The 15,239-nt window shown below is 41.9% G+C and overlaps 1 pseudogene; it reads right to left on the reverse strand.

The window, feature by feature from the left end:
- Positions 1-1,378: 1,378 nt before the first annotated feature.
- On the reverse strand, positions 1,379-7,662 carry LOC128265816 (uncharacterized; annotated as a pseudogene).
- Positions 7,663-15,239: the final 7,577 nt, after the last annotated feature.

Genomic DNA, 15,239 nt, shown 5'->3' on the forward strand with positions numbered 1-15,239 from the left:
CAAATTAAATTTGTTCACCATGTTTCGCGCAGTTAATAATCTGTTAACCGGAATATTTCCAAATCGTATTTTTTCACATGATCAGAGTAAATAAACGTACCAATCGGACGTCTATATCTTATAGTTTCCATAGGAACAATAGGGCAAAATGGGTTCAAATTTAATTTGTTCACCATGTTTCGCGCAGTTTTAAAGTTGTTGTCCTGAATCTGTCCAAATCGTATTCTTTAATGCCTATATCCTATAGCTCCCATAGGAACAATAGAGCAAAATGAATAAAAATCCAATTAGTTCAGCATAAATTGAGCAGTTTATAAGCTATTAACCTGATTCTTTATAATCTGTAAGTTGTTGTCCTGAATCTTTCCAAATCGTATTCTTTAATGCCTATATCCTAGAGCTCCCATAGGAACAATAGAGCAAAATGGATAAAAATCCAATTAGTTCAGCATAAATTGAGCAGTTTATAAGCTATTAACCTGATTCTTTATAATCTGTATGTTTTAATGCATACCATGATCAGGGTAAAAGCGCGTGCCAGTCGGACGTTTATATATTATAGCTTCCAAAGGAACAATATGGCAAAATGGGTTCAAATATAATTTTTTTCAGCATATTTCGCGCAGCTCATAAGCTGACCTGAATCTTTCTAAATCGTATTCTTTAATTTACACCATGATTAGAGTGAAAGAGCGTGCCAATCGGAAGTCTATATCTTATAGCTCCTATAGGAAGAATAGGGTAAAATCACTAAAATTTTTCCAGCATATTTCGGCAAGTTTATAAGCTATATAACTTAATTTTTCCAAATTGTAATCTTTAAAGCATACCATGATCAGGGTGAAAGAGTGTGCCAATCGAACGTCTATGTCTTATTGCTCACTTAGGATTAATTGCCCTATTGTTGGGTTTAATTAAAAATTTTTTTCAGTATATTTCACGCAGTCTATAAGCTATTGACTGAATATTTCTAATCCGGTTGTTTGAGTGCTTACCATGATCAAAAAAAAAATTTTTCAGCATATTTTGTGCAGTTTATAAGCTATTAACATGAATCTTTCAAATCTGTATGGAGGGTCCTGGAAGGTGCACAGGTCCTGTAGTTGAATGACGAGTCGTAGGTGTTTCGGTGTTTGGTAGGGGTGTGGGCGCAACCACTTTTATTCACTATGAAAATCGAACTAACTATTCTAACTTATTCTAATGCTATTGAGAGCGCAGTGGAGACTTCATGGAGACTTCGTGGTGGGGAAAAGGGAAGCTGCGTGAGAGCGGAGAGCAGATGGGGAGAGCGGAAAGCCGGGAATACCGGGTGCTCCTTCGTGGCCTGAACATTCCGCCCCCTTGCAATCGCTAGCGTTGCAAAAGAAGATGGCTTCTAAGGTTGGTGGCAGGCGCCGGAAATGATCCACCCAAAAACCGTCTTCTGGGCGACCGGCAGTCCTTCGTCGACCATCAGGAACCCCGACTGGATCACCTTGGGGTACACGTCCGCCCCAAGAATGACAGAAATTGTGGCGGGAAGATAGAACCGCTCATCCGCGAGCTGTATGCCCTTAAATTTGGTACGGACTGCGTCGTTGAGTGTCCGAGTCGGTGTGCGAATGCCCACCTTGGGCTCGACTTTGAACACCACCTTCATCTTGGTCGTCCCGCATTTGGACTGTATCGTCGCGTTGCACACCTTGTCGTCACCAACACTGGTCGTTGGCAACCGAAATGCGTCGGCCCGAGAAGCGTCGATGCAGCTCACTGGTGTGCAAGGGTCGATTAAAGCTGCGGTCTCGAATGTCTTGCTTCCGGTCTTCACCATCACCGAAGCAGTCGGAAGGACGTTGACGCTGTGACGTTGTAGCAGCGATGAAAGCGACGGAGCTGGTGTAGGGGAGGCTGAGCGCTGCCTTGACGTAGGCGTCGGGCGATTTGGCGGATTTTGCCGGCGCGAACGCTGCCCAGAATTAGACCGCTCATGCATATGCAGCAGCGTGTGGTGGTTCCGTTGGCACTTCTTGCATTTTCCACTGCGACAGTCAGCTTTCGAGTGGTCGTGGGCAAGACAGTTCGAGCAATACTTGTTTACCAAGACTGCACGAAGCCGCTTCTCAGCGCTCAGCTTCAGAAACCTGCTACACTTCCGTAGAGGATGGACTCCCTTGCAGACTCGGCAACGGTAGGATTTAATACCTCGAGTACGTCTGCCGTCCAGGGGTTCTTCGGTGCGTGTTCGGGGAGCCATTTTTCTGATCTAGATCATGGATGAATGAAGGTGAATAAAGGGAAATCATATTAGGAATTGTGGATAACAACTTAGGACTAAAAAAATGTGGGCCAATTTATTGTGGAAGTTTTGAAAGCTCCACAGGCAGAAGTACGACTTTGGTTATTGGACGTTTGACAACCCCGCGTGCCGTGCGGATGTCCACTACACGGACATTGCCATCGGCTCCTGGGAAGACACAGTCAATTCTGCCGAGCCGCCACATGTTGGAAGGCAAATTCTCTTCCTTTATGACAACCATGTCGCCGACGTGAAGATTCTTGCGCTTGTGAAGTTCTTTAAGGCATTCTTCCTTCCATCGCATACGAAACTGCTGATGGAGAGCCTTTAGATGCTGCCAGCGGTTGATCATAGACCTGGTGTCCCCTTTGACTTCTGGTTCCACGGTAGACAGGAGAGGTCCTCCAACAAGAAAATGACCTGGTGTCAGGGCCAAGAGTTCGGTAGGGTCTTCGGACATAGGGGAGAGTGGCCTGGAATTTAGGCAAGCTTCAATTTTTGCCAGAAGCGTCGAAAGCTCTTCGAAAGTATATTTTCGAGTGGCTGTGGACTTATAGAACAGTGTTTTAAAGCTTTTAACACCAGCTTCCCATAGGCCTCCCATGTGAGGGGCTCCCGGGGGTATAAATTGCCAGGTGAGCTGCTGATGACCATAGGCATCTGTCACAGACTCTTTTACAGCCTGAAGGAAGTCGCGAGAAAGCAAGGCGGCAGCGCCAACGAAGGTTATTCCGTTGTAAGACTGGACTTGTCGAGGACACCCTCTCCGGGAAACGAAGCGAGCGAAAGCGGCGAGAAACTTCTCGGTCGTGAGATCAGAGGTAGGCTCTAAGTGGATGGCCTTGGTGGAAAAACAAACGAACACTTACACATATCCTTTTTTATGAGACACGCTCTTCCGATATAATTTTTAATTTCGAATGGGCCGGCGAAGTCCATTCCCGTGTACGTAAATGGTCGGGAGAACGACGCACGGTTTTTCGGCAAAGTGCCCATCAACTGTGTTTGTAGCCTTTTCTTGTAGATCACGCATACCTTGCAGGAGTTTACTATTGCCTTTAATAAGTTCTTTAGTTTTGGTATCCAGTATCTTGACCGAATGAGGCGTACCATTAACTGGTTGCTGCCATGGAGGGTTATGCGATGAGTGAACTGGACAAGTAGGCGAGAAAGTGGGCAGCTATATGGAAGGATAACTGGATGCCGTTCATCATATTGAAGGCTGTCGGAGGCCGTCACGCGACCGCACGCTCTTATCAGACCATGTTGATCTATGAACGGGTTCATGCTCAGGATAGAACTTGAAGAAGGCACAGAGCGCTTTTCACTTAAGCAGTGATAATCATGGGAGAAGTCTCTGCGCTGAGTATTCAGAATAAATAGTCGTTCCGCGGCGGAAATTTCCGCCGCTAGCAGGTGCTTATCAGAGGGTGTTGCTTGTTTTTTGCATCGCTTAATGAAACGATTGACATAAGCGAGAACCCGCAGTGCTTTGTCGAACTTGGAAAAACGGTCAAGGAAATCTTCAAACGGAATAGTTGCGACGTGGGACTTAAGGGGACGTTTCTCTAGCTCGGTCGCTGGGGAATTGTCGCCCTGACTTGGCCATTGGCTGCGTGGCTTTTGCAACCATGCGGGACCATGCCACCAAAGAGGATTGTCGACCAATTCCTGAAAAGCTACCCCTCTACTGGCCAGGTCTGCGGGATTGTGTTCGGATTGAACATGCGACCACTTCTCGGCCTTTGTAGACTGGGTAATCTTGGTCACCCTATTGGCAACAAAAGTAGTCCACTGGCAAGCTGGCTTGTTTAACCATGCGAGCACAATGGTGGAGTCTGTCCAGCAGAAGAGTTCGGATGTGAGTATTGGCATACTCGGAAGAACACTTGCTGCCATTTCAGCCAGTAACAAGGCCCCGCAAAGCTCTAATCTGGGAAGCGATACCGTTTTTACCGGCGCAACTCGCGTCTTTGCAGTGAGAAGGTGCACCATAGTCGTATGCCCCACTTCCACTCGTACATAGATCGCAGCACCGTATGCCGTTTGAGACGCGTCACAAAAACCGTGATGCTCGACTCTGAATTCTGGTCGGAAGGAGATCCACCTTGGAATTCGGATTCGATTTAAGGCAGAATAGCTTTGTAGAAAGCTCTGCCATCTCAGACACAGATCACTTGGAAGTTCGTCGTCCCACCCCAGGTCCTGCAGCCAAATCTCCTGCATGAAGATTTTCGCACGCACTACGAAGGGCGCGAGCCACCCTGCAGGGTCAAACAATTTGGCAATTTGTGACAGAACCTGGCGTTTTGTAAGGGACGATTCATGGGATAATTCGGGCGGAACAAAGAAATATTCATCAGATGTGGCTTTCCAACGGACACCGAGCGGTTTTGCCGTGCTTTCGGCATCGATCTCCAGAAAATCGGAGCGCAGGAGATGGTCACTCGGAATGTGAGCCAAAATATCCTTATGATTGGACGTCCATTTTCTCAATGGAAACCCAGCGGAGTTGAGGGCACTTTGTAGGTCTTGAATCGAGAGCCGAGCGTCTTCTTTAGAGTCGGCGCCAGCTAGGATATCATCTACATACATAAAATGACGAATGACATCACTCGCTTTAGGATGGCAGTGTTGTACGTCAGTTGCCAGTTGTTGAAGCACGCGAATGGCCAGGTACGGAGCGCAATTGACTCCAAAGGTGACCGTTTTCAACTCGAACTCTCGGATGTCCCCATCAGGATTACGGAACAATATCCGCTGGAAATGCGTGTGCTTCGGATCTACCCAGATCTGCCGATACATCTTTTCAATATCGGCGCTAAACACGTATTGAAAATACCGCCACTTTAGGATTTGAATGGTAAGGTCGGACTGTAAGACTGAGCCAGCATGAAGGATATCATTTAAACTGGCCCCATTCGCAGAAGGACTGGATGCATTGAATACTACGCGCAGCTTTGTAGTAGTGCTCTCAGGCTTGAGTACGTCATGATGTGGAAGGTAGTAGCTGGGGAAATCGTGGGTAGGAAAGACCTCTCTCATATGGTTCAGATCCAGATATTCTTGAATCACTGAGTCGTATCGTATCTTTAGCGGAATGTCTCTTTTTAAGCGTTGCTCGTTTCTCAAAAATTGAGATAACGCAAAAGACCTGGAGTACCCTAACCCTGACCCTGGATGTTCCGGGTCGCGAAAAGGTAGGGTTACGACGTATCTGCCGTTCGCACCTCTCGTGGTCGTTCGGAGAAAATTATCTTCGCAGACGGAATCGGATTCCTTTACCAACTTTATTGGTAGATCCTCCACCTCCCAGAATTTGGTGAGGATTTTATCTAAGCCATTGTCGTACGCTTGGGAAATTTGCGTAGAGAAGGTGGCAATCTGACTCTGGGTGGAAGCGGATACTGGCCCAGTGAGCACCCACCCGAAAATTGTTTCTTGTCTAAGGAGGGAGCCACAGATGTTTGTTTTTGCCCCATTTAGGAGAACCGAAGGCAGAATGTCGGCTCCTATCAGAACATCTATCTGTGCGCTCTCATAAAATTTCGGATCCGCCATTGGTAAATCGGGAAGATTTCAAAGAAAGTCTTGCGGAATTGGGTAGGAAGGCAGATTCCCTGCCAGTTGAGGAAGGACATAGGCTGACGTCTCTAACTGCAGAGCGGGCCTACTTGGAGATCTGATTGTAAAATGACAGAGCTTCTTGGACTGAGCGGACACTGTCTGATTTAAGCCTGAGACTTGGGCTTGGACGACTTGGAAGGGTAATTTGAAAAGATTGAACAGACGCTCTGTCACAAATGTTGCTTCGGATCCTGAGTCGATAAGGGCACGAGCTTGGAAATTCGAACCCAGGTGGCAAATATTTATGATGGCTGTCCCCAGCAGAACCGATCTTGCACCTGACGCAAAACAGACTTGCACTCCCGACTGGTCATCGGAAGCGGCTGAGCCTTCTGTCGAAGTTGCTGGTCGTGACATGGGAACATCAGGCCGACTTGGAGGGCTGGCGACTGCGGCAGGTGAAGCAGCTGTGGGTGCTTGTGCAGTCCCGAAGCTGGTGCCCTCGGGCAAAGCAGTTCAAGCACAATTGCTTGTTTCGGATATAGGCGGCCCGCTCGTCTACTGTCATTTGGAGGAAACGTGGACAAGTGCGTATAGGGTGGCTTTCCCTTGAGCACAGATCGCAACGTCTCGGTTTCGGAACTATCTTAGTCTCATAAGATCTTATTCTGCTTAAAGACCCGCTAGCGTTCGTTGCTTTGGACTGCGAATGACTTGACCCAGAAGGTCGCACGTCATCTATGGCCTCGAGGGTTCGATGGCGCTCAGTGAGAAAGGTGTTCAGGTCAACCCATTTTGGAATTGCGGCTTTATCGTGCAAGGACTGCTCCCATAAGGAAAGTGTAAGCTTGGGGAGCTTTGACGAACACATATAGACAAGAATGCAGTCCCAATCTGTAATCAGGATTCCGGACAGTTCCAAGGCGTTCAGACAGCCTTATATCGTAGTTTGCAGTTCCTTTAGAGCTGCCCCAGATTCTTGCGAAATCGACTGGAGGTTGAATAGGATTTTAAGCTGGCTATTTACTAGCAATCGCTTGTTGTCGAACCGCTCAGTTAGGTTATCCCAAGCTGAGCGAAAGCCATCGTTGGTGAGAGGGGAATTTGCGATTATGGCATGCGCGTCACCGCTCGTTTTAGCGTTTAAGTGGAACAGCTTTTCCACAGGCGTGAGCCTTGGATTATTTATATATATCGCTGTAAAAAGGTCCCGGAAAGTGGGCCAGCGTAGGTAATCGCCTGAGAAAACCTCTGTGTCGCACGGAGGCAGCCGACAGCCAGTGGAGATATAGTTCTGGGCAGGGGCTTGAGCTTGAGCTGGCGGAGCTGTGCCCTGTTGGATTATATCTGTGAGCTGAGCGGCGTATCTCTCATACACTGTATAACAGTAGTTATACTTTGACTTGAGAATGGGCAATGTGGACGCTGCATCCTCGCCTGCTGCCGTAATGCACTCTGAGCATACGTCGAACTCTTTCTCCACCTTGTCCCATAACACTCGGACTTGCTCCCGACGGATTTGGAGCATGGAAAAGCTTGGAGTTTCGTTCCCAGGAGTGTTGGTTCTGCTTTCGAGATCGCTTAGACGATCTGAGACCACAATGAACTTATTTAAAGCTAACTCGTAAGCAGTTGAAGCCATTTTTTGTATGGATCGAGTCACCCTTGAACTGGAAGTAGCGGGTTTGGCGTTTGGACTTAATGAACTTGGAGTTTTTGGCGTAGCCGGCTTCACCACGATGCTTGGTGGGCTCTTGGAGCTTTTGGTTGCTCAAGGGGGAAGCAGATACTTTTTTCTTATCGTCTCCACCCGGCATACTAAGACCAAAAAACGCTCGCGAATAGCTGTGGATCTCGCCACACTATGTTTGTGTCAGTTTGGATGAAAAAAATGCGGAATTGCAGGTGTGTGGAAAGATTGGAATGGATCACGCTACTTGAAAATGGTATTTTTGAGTTTTTTTATGGACTCGGACTTTTCCGGAATATTGGAATTGTAATTTGAATTTTTCAATTAACCAGACGAGAAAAAAAACAAATATGCGGAATTGTAGGTGTGGAACGATTGGAATGGGACAATCTACTTGAAAAAATTGTATTTTTGAGTTTTTATGGACTCTGACTTTTCCGGAATGTTGGAATTGGAATTGGAATTTTTCAATTACCCAGACGAGAAAAAAAAACAAATATTGATTTTTGTGCATAAGCCTCGTGTTTTTTTTTGCACCTCCGCCCATGAAAAATAGTATCTCGGAGTTTTTTATGGACTCGGGCTTTTCCGGAATGTTGGAATTGGAATTTTTCAATTACCCAGACGAGAAAAAAAACAAATATTGATTTTGTGCATAAGCCACCTGTTTCTTTCTGCACCTCCGCCCAAGAATAGCTGAAATCAAATGTTCATATATGTATTTTGGTCAAATAACCATATGTAAGAGGCTGCACTGTAAATGTGTATTTTCGCTCAGAGTATAATATGTAAGTATCAAGCCTCTGTAAATATGTACACTCGCTCAGAGAAAAATATGTAAGTATGAAGCTTCTGTAAGTATGTGTGCTCGCTCAGAGAAAAAATATGTAAGTATGAAGCCTCTGCAAATATGTATTTTCGCTCAGAGAATAAAATGTAAGTAGATCAGAGAGTAATATGTAAGTAAAAAATGTGATTGGACAATTTTGTATTTTATTTGCAGCGCCGACGGGAAAAAATGTAAATGTATGGTTGCATGTAATTTTGAAAAATAGTTACTATTTCTTGCCGGCGGGTATGTGTATTGTTTGTAATTGTGATTTTTTTTTTGTTTTGGAGATAAGTGGGCTGTAGAATGTATGTAAATGTGAATGTAAAACGTAACTTTTCGCTCAGAGAAGATATGCAAGTATAAAGCCTCTGTAAATATGTACACTCGCTCAGAGAAAAATATGTAAGTATGTAAGTATGAAGCCTCTGTATGTATTTTTTCTCGCTCAGAGAAAAAATATGTAAGTATGAAGCCTCTGTAAATATGTATTTTCGCTCAGAGAATAAAATGTAAGTAGATCAGAGAGTAATATGTAAGTAAAAAATGCGATTGGACAATTTTGTATTTTATTTGCAGCGCCGACGGAAAAAATGTAAATGTATGGTTGCATGTAATTTTTTACCAGGAGAGGTGAAAAATAGTTAATATTTCTTGCCGGCGGGTATGTGTATTGTTTGTAACTGTGATTTTTTTTTTGTTTTGGAGATAAGTGGACTGTAGAATGTATGTAAATGTGAATGTAAAATGTAACTTTTCGCTCAGAGAAGATATGTAAGTATAAAGCCTCTGTAAATATGTACACTCGCTCAGAGAAAAATATGTAAGTATGTAAGTATGAAGCCTCTGTAAGTATGTATACTCGCTCAGAGAAAAAATATGTAAGTATGAAGCCTCTGTAAATATGTATTTTCGCTCAGAGAATAAAATGTAAGTAGATCAGAGAAAAATGTGTAAGTAAAAAATGCGATTGGACAATTTTGTATTTTATTTGCAGCGCCGACGGGAAAAATGTAAATGTATGGTTGCATGTAATTTTTTACCAGGAGAGGTGAAAAATAGTTAATATTTCTTGCCGGCGGGTATGTGTATTGTTTGTAATTGTGATTTTTTTTTTTGTTTTGGAGATAAGTGGACTGTAGAATGTATGTAAATGTGAATGTAAAATGTAACTTTGTGCAGCGGAGGCTCTACACAGTGAAAAAGAACAAAAACGATTGGGGGCCAATATTGCCGGAACACTTTAATTGAAAATTGTTATATTTTTTCACTGTGGCACGCGCAAAAAATTAACACTTTTTTTTAATTTAGGAGTTTGTAAAATTATTCGTAGGAATTTTTTGGAAAATTGCAGGTTGATGTATGAATGATGCACGGCCAACTGGACTTAGAATTTTTGTACATTTATATGCACAAACGGGGGAACGATTAAGATGGCCGCACACAAATTGCAAGTGGAAAATTGAAAATTTGAAGTTATTGATTGCCGTAATGTCGGATTGAAATCGGAATTTGATTTGACATGAATATCATCTAGAAAGTAAGACGAAATTGTATATTCGAAACACTTACTGGAGACCGGCAATTAATAATTTATTTCGTACTTATCTTGCTGTTGTATGTTGAAGAGGATCGAGCCACCGAAGCGGGGTCCAAAGGAAAAATATCCGGCTCGAAGGACCAAAAATGAACGTAGAGGGGGATGGCCGAGTCCTCTGGAGGGTCCTGGAAGGTGCACAGGTCCTGTAGTTGAATGACAAGTCGCAGGTGTTTCGGTGTTTGGTAGGGGTGTGGGCGCAACCACTTTTATGAATGATGCACGGCCAACTGGACTTAGAATTTTTGTACATTTATATGCACAAACGGGGGAACGATTAAGATGGCCGCACACAAATTGCAAGTGGAAAATTGAAAATTTGAAGTTATTGATTGCCGTAATGTCGGATTGAAATCGGAATTTGATTTGACATGAATATCATCTAGAAAGTAAGACGAAATTGTATATTCGAAACACTTACTGGAGACCGGCAATTAATAATTTATTTCGTACTTATCTTGCTGTTGTATGTTGAAGAGGATCGAGCCACCGAAGCGGGGTCCAAAGGTCCCCGTAGTTGAATGACGAGTCGCAGGTGTTTCGGAGTTTGGTAGGGGTGTAGGCGCAACCACTTTTATTCACTATGAAAATCGAACTAACTATTCTAACTTATTCTAATGCTATTCAGAGCGCAGTGGAGACTTCATGGAGACTTCGTGGTGGGGAAAAGGGAAGCTGCGTGAGAGCGGAGAGCAGATGGGGAAAGCGGAAAGCCGGGAATACCGGGTGCTCCTTCGTGGCCTGAACACATACCATGATCAGGGTAAAAGCGCGTACCAGTCGGACATTTATTCTTATATCTCACATAGGAACAATAGGGCAAAATGGGTTCAAATTTAATTTTTTCACCATGTTTCGCGCAGTTTATAAGCTCTTGACCTTAAAATTTTCAAATCGAAATATTTCACATTATCAGGGTAAAAAAACGTGCCAATCGGGCGTCGATATCTTATAGTTTCCATAGGAACAATAGGGCAATATGGGTTCAAATTTAATTTTTTACCATGTTTCGCGCAGTTTATAAGCTGTTGACCTGAAAATTTCTAAATCGTAATCTGAAATTCATATCATGATCAGCGTGAAAAAGCGTGCCAATCGGACGCCTATATCTTATATCTCCCATAGGAACAAAAGAGGAAATGGGTTCAAATTTAATTTTTTCACCATGGTGAAACAGCATGCTAATAATTGCCCTGTTGTTGAATTTAATTTAAATTTTTCCATCATATTTCACGCAGTCTATAAGCTATTGACCTGACTATTTCTAACCCGGTTGTTTTAGTGCTTACCATGATCAGATAAAAAGTTAAATTTTTTTGCAGCTTATAAGCTATTAACCTGAATCTTTCAAATCTGTATGTTTTAATGCATACCATGATCAGGATAAAAGCGCGTACCAGTCGGACATCTGAATAATTCCAAATTGTACATTGTATATACCATGATTAGGGTGAAAGAGCGTGCCAATCGAACGTCTATATCTTATAGCTCCCATAGGAACAATAGGGTAAAATCACCAAAATTTTAATTTTTCCAGCATATTTCGGCAAGTATATAAGCTATTTAACTTAATTTTTGAAATCTTTAATGCATACCATGATCAGGGTGAAAGAGCGTGGCATCAAACGTCTATATCTTATAGCTCACTTAGGAACAATAGGGCAAAATGGGTTCAATTTAAATTTTTTCAGCATATTTCACGCAGCTTATAAGCTGTTGACATGAAGCTATATAATCTGTATGTTTTAATCCATACCATGATCAGGGTAAAAGCGCGTGCCAATCGGACGCCTTTATCGTATAGCTCCCATAGAAACAAAAGAGCAAAATGGGTTCAAATTTATATTTTTCACCATGTTTCGCGCAGTTTATAAGCTATTGACCTGAAAATTTCCAAATCGTATTTTTTCACATGATCAGGGTAAAAATAAACGTGCCAATCGAACGTCTATATTTTATAGCTCCCATAGGAACAAATGGGCAAAATGGGTTCATATCTAATATTTTCACCATATTTTGCGCAGTTTATAAGCTGTTGACCTGAATATTTCCAAATTATTTTTTTTAAGGCATACCATGATTAGGGTGAAAGAGCGTTCCTATCGGAAGTTTATGTCCTATAGCTCCCATAGGAAAAAATAGGGTTAAATCACCAAAATTTTAATTTTTCCAGCATATTTCGGCAAGTTTATAAGCTATTTAACTTAATTTTTCCAAATTGAAATCTTAAATGCATACCATGATCAGGGTGAAAGAGCTCACTTAGGAACAATAGAGCAAAATGGGTTTAATTTAAATTTTTCCAGCATATTTCACGCAGTTTATAAGCTATTTTAATGCATACCATGATCAGGGCAAAAGCGCGTTCCAGTCGGACTTTTATATCTTATAGCTCCCATAGGAACAATATGGCAAAATGGGTTCAAAATTAATTTTTTCAGTATATTTCGCGCAGCTCATAAGCTGACCTGAATCTTTCTAAATCGTATTCTTTAATTCACACCATGATTAGAGTGAAAGAGCGTGCCAATCGGAAGTCTAGATCTTACAGCTGCCATAGGAAAAGTAGGGTAAAATCACTAAAATTTTAATTTTTTCAGCCTATTTCGCGCAGTTTATAAGCTATTTAACTTAATTTTTCAAAATTTTAATCTTTAATGCATACCATGATCAGGGTGAAAGAGCGTGCCAATCGAACGTCTATATCTTATAGCTCACTTAGGAACAATAGGGCAAAATGGTTTCAATTTAATTTTTTTTAGTATATTTCGCGCAGCTCATACACTGACCTGAATCTTTCTAAATCGCATTCTTTAATTCACACCATGATTAGAGTGAAAGAGCGTGCCAATCGGATGTCTATATCTTATAGCTGCCATAGGAAGAGTAGGGTAAAATCACTAAAATTTTAATTTTTTCAGCCTATTCAACTTAATTTTTCAAAATTTTTATCTTTAATGCATACGATGATCAGGGTGAAAGAGCGTGCCAATCGAACGTCTTTATCTTATCGCTCACTTAGGAACAATAGGGCAAAATGGGTTTTATTTACATATTTCCAGCATATTTCACGCAGTTTATAAGCTGTTGACCTGAATATTTCTAAACCGTTTGTTGAAATACATAGCAGGATCAAGGTAAAAGCTCCCATAGCAACAATAAGGCAAAATGGGTTCAAAAATAAAATTTTACGCATATTTCGCGCAGCTTTTAAACTGTTGACCTTAATCTTTCCAAATCGTATTCCTTATTGCTTACTATTAATAGGGTGAAATAGGGTACCAATCGGACTTCTATATCTTATAGATCCCATAGGAACAATGGAGCAAAATGGACTCAAATTAAACTTTTTCAGCATATTTTAAGCAGTTTATAAGCTATTAACCTGAATCTTTATAATCTGTATGTTTTAATGCATACCATGATCGGGGTAAAAGCGCGTGCCAGTCGGACTTTTATATTTTATAGCTCCCATAGGAGCAATAGGGCAAAATGGGTCCAAAAATAAATTTTGTGCATATTTCGCGCAGCTTATAAACTATTGACCTGATTCTTTCCAAATCGTTTTCTTTAATGCATACTATGATTAGGGTGAAAGAGCGTCCCAATCCGACGCCTATATCTTATAGCTCCCATAGGAACAATAGAGCAAAATGGATAAAAATTCAATTTGTTCAGCATAAATTGAGCAGTTTAAAAGCTATTACCTGAATCTTTATAATCTGTATGTTTTAATGCTTACCATGATCAGTGTAAAAGCGAGTGCCAGTGGAACGTTTATATCTTATAGCTCCCATAGGAACAATATGGCAAAATGGGTTCAAATTTAATATATTCAGCATATTCGCGCAGCTCATAAGCTGCTGACTTGAATCTTTCCAAATCGGACGTCTATATCTTATAGCTCGAATTAGAACATTGGGCAAAATGGACTAAAATAAAATTTTTGCAGTATATTTTGCGCAGTTTAAAAGCTATTGACCTAAATATTTTCAATCCGTATGTTATATCGCATAACATAATCAGGGTAAAAGCGCGCACCAGTCGGAAGTTTATATCTTATAGCTCCCATAGGAACAATGGAGCAAATTGGAGTAAAATTAAACTTTAGCAGCATATTTTGAGCAGTTTATAAGCTATTAACCTGAATCTTTATAATCTGTATGTTTTAATGCATACCATGATCGGGGTGAAAGCGCGTGCCAGTCGGACGTTTATATCTTATAGCTCCCATAGGAACAATAGGGCAAAATGGGTGCAAAAATAAATTTTTATGCATATTTCGCGCAGCTTTTAAACTGTTGACCTGAATCTTTCCAAATCGTATTCCTTAATGAATACTATGATTAGGGTGAAAGAGCGTCCCAATCGGACGCCTATATCTTATAGCTCCCATAGGAACAATAGAGCAAAATGGATAAAAATTCAATTTGTTCAGCATAAATTGAGCAGTTTAAAAGCTATTTACCTGAATCTTTATAATCTGTATGTTTTAATGCTTACCATGATCAGAGTAAAAGCGAGTGCCAGTGGGAAGTTTATATCTTGTAGCTCCCATAGGAACAATATGGCAAAATGGGTTCAAATTTAATATATTCAGCATATTTCGCGCAGCTCATAAGCTGCTGACTTGAATCTTTCCAAATCGGACGTCTATATCTTATAGCTCGAATTAGAACATTGGGCATAAAATCAAAACACAAACGTAACTGCCACATAAGCGATCCAGCCCAACCAATTTCCGGCAGCGCCTGCGGAAAAAATAAATAAAAATTATAACACACATGCGCAACAATAAAAACTTCAGCTGCGCCTGCACAATAACAAATCAAAAATTATAACACTTGTGCAATAAATCAATTTAAATTAAAAGCCACTTACCTGCCACAAATGGTATCTTGGCTTCTGACAAACAAGGAGAAGACTCGCGATGGAAATCTGCAAGAAATAAAATAAATTATAATTAAATGCGCTATAACTAAAATCAAAAACATAAACACATCCGTCAATAAACATCCACTGCGACTATTCCAACTTACCTGTCACAAACGCATTGCGGATCCGGCCAAATTTGACTGCTGAGAGAAACACAGAAACAAAACAAAACAAAATCACACTCACCTGACCCAAGCTTCTCTCGGCCACTGGCAAAACACACTGGAATGTTTGCGGCGATCAAAACAAGAGGCTCCTGACTGCGGCGGGGGAAGGACTGCGGCGGGGGATGCGACTGCGGCGGGGGAGGCGACTGCGGCGGGGGAGGATACTGCGGCGAGAA

Source organism: Drosophila gunungcola, unplaced genomic scaffold, assembly GCF_025200985.1.
Source record: "Drosophila gunungcola strain Sukarami unplaced genomic scaffold, Dgunungcola_SK_2 000159F, whole genome shotgun sequence".
Classification (NCBI taxonomy): domain Eukaryota; kingdom Metazoa; phylum Arthropoda; class Insecta; order Diptera; family Drosophilidae; genus Drosophila; species Drosophila gunungcola.